The sequence below is a fragment of the Etheostoma spectabile genome, chromosome 21, assembly GCF_008692095.1.
Source record: "Etheostoma spectabile isolate EspeVRDwgs_2016 chromosome 21, UIUC_Espe_1.0, whole genome shotgun sequence".
Classification (NCBI taxonomy): Eukaryota; Metazoa; Chordata; class Actinopteri; order Perciformes; family Percidae; genus Etheostoma; species Etheostoma spectabile.
In genome coordinates, this window is record NC_045753.1 from 20,214,357 (window position 1) to 20,216,323 (window position 1,967).

General features: G+C 39.1%; 2 protein-coding genes across 4 annotated transcripts in view; one reads left to right on the top strand and one right to left on the bottom strand.

Annotated features, from left to right (window-relative positions):
- The window catches only part of eif3c (eukaryotic translation initiation factor 3, subunit C), an 11,584-nt gene extending 10,834 nt beyond the window's left edge, over positions 1-750 (bottom strand). The window contains exon 1 of one of the 2 annotated variants that reach the window (XM_032502434.1): positions 578-750. The gene's annotated coding sequence lies outside the window, so the exon portion shown is untranslated. The remainder of the gene's footprint in view (positions 1-577) is intronic. The other variant, XM_032502435.1, reaches the window with a different exon arrangement.
- Positions 1-1,967, top strand: part of prodh2 (proline dehydrogenase 2) — a 25,015-nt gene that overhangs the window by 18,759 nt on the left and 4,289 nt on the right. The window lies entirely within an intron of this gene.

Here is a 1,967-nt window from a genome sequence, read left to right on the forward strand (position 1 = left end):
CAATGCTGCCAGGAGACAGCATCACAACATACCTCCCAGATGCTTACCAGGATTACGACTTTGTGTTAGGATACTGTCGTAAACATTGTTTAAAGAAAGGGTTAATTTAGTTCACTTTGGAAGGAGATCGTTTACTAGCATTAATGCCGTTTTTTCACCACCAAAATCGATGTGGCTGCGTGCAGACGCCGATATAGTTAGCAATCTGCGTCTGTAACAGTTAACGTTACGTGCTAAGCAACGACAACCTTCGCTACGCTATCAACGTTAGCTTTGACGGACGGATTTCAAGTTAGCCAATAAAACAGAACACCAAACTTTAGTAACAGCAACAGGTCTCACACAATACGTTTTTTTTAAACCCAGAAAACGTAAACACATGCCGTAGCGTGTTAATTAGCAAGCTAATACTGATGACAATACTACGAGAACACGGGTTGTTGCTAAACCAGAGCTAGCTAAGCTAACGCTAGCAACAACCGCGAGAGGACGGGGCCTTCCCTCATGTGCACCCGCTAAAGACACTAAAGCGAAGAATAATCACCCATAGTTTTATCAAATGTTGGGACATACTTACCTACGTCTTTGTGAAAGTTACCCTGTGGTGTGTCTGTCTCTTTTGAGTAGTTATAAAATCCAGTTTTGCTGTAAAACGACCACAAATAAAGGCGTGCGACAGCCTTGCCGGGCACTTGCGTCAGAAAAGGAAGTGAGCTGCGGATGCAACACTGCAGTACCGGAGGCTGCATTTTCAGGACCCTACTTTTTCACTACAGCGCCCCATATCGAATTGGAGCAGTAGTATGTTCCTGCAGTACAAGAGACTGCATTACCATGACCCTAGTTTTACGTTTTGTAAAAAACAAAACAAATTCTACTTTTTCTCCAAGTAGCCCACTAAGAGTTTTATAGGTTTATTCCACCCATTTTGTCTAAATTCTTTTAGTTTTAAACGTGTAATAATCTGTTGTTAGAACACGCTACACACAGAGGTCCTCCTATACATGCACAAATTGAGAAATATCAGTGTGATATTATAGACCGTTAGTGTGATATCAATGTCAGTGTGGCTGAGCTATTTATTTCACCCAATTACCTTTTATTTTTTTTTAACAAAAGGAATACTTTCAAATAAAAGCTTGGGTTCTAAAAACGCGTTTTAAAGGGTCATTCCACTAAAATACCAGTTTGTAAGTAGGCTACTTATAGCTTTTAAAAGTTTATTGTACGAACTGCTAAATTCTGGCCATGTACTTATAAAGATTTATTCCATACAAATTTCTGTCCACATACTTAGTTTTAAAAGGTTTATTCCACCCAAACACTACTTTGTCTTGCAATTCAACTTGGTTGCTAAGATTTGAATGTTGGGCAATTTGTGTGATTAGCATAATTAGCTCATTAACAGGTAAAAGAAAGTTATTTTATTTCAAAACAAAGAATTACAGCTGCTCTGCAGCGATGGTCAGGGCAGAACATTTTGAGCACAAAGCCCAATGCCAGAGTACACAGTGGCATGTTATGCTAGGACACAAACTAATGAGCGGATCATTTCAGACAGGCGCGTTGATGCAGACTATTCTAAAACAAAGGGTGTGCACAGTACAATGCCAGATAAGACGCGAGATGGTCACCTTGTTCGTGACATGGGCTTGAACTCAGAACCACTGGGTCCGTGGTGAGTGTTGATCTCAGTATACACGACACATTAAGGTTACGAAGACCCCTTTCAGGACACCCATCTGTGTGTTTTGCAACTTGCCAAATTGTTAGGCTTCGACTTTGTCTAAATTGAATTTATATTGAAATAAAATGGACAATAGGAACACAAAATGTTTCATTCATCGTTTGATTTATTAAAGTACAAACATTAAAATTTTACAGTTACCCAACTGTACTGCCACAAGCAAGTCACACGGCAAAGCATATATATATATATATTGGCAATAATAACCTTAAAAAAAAAA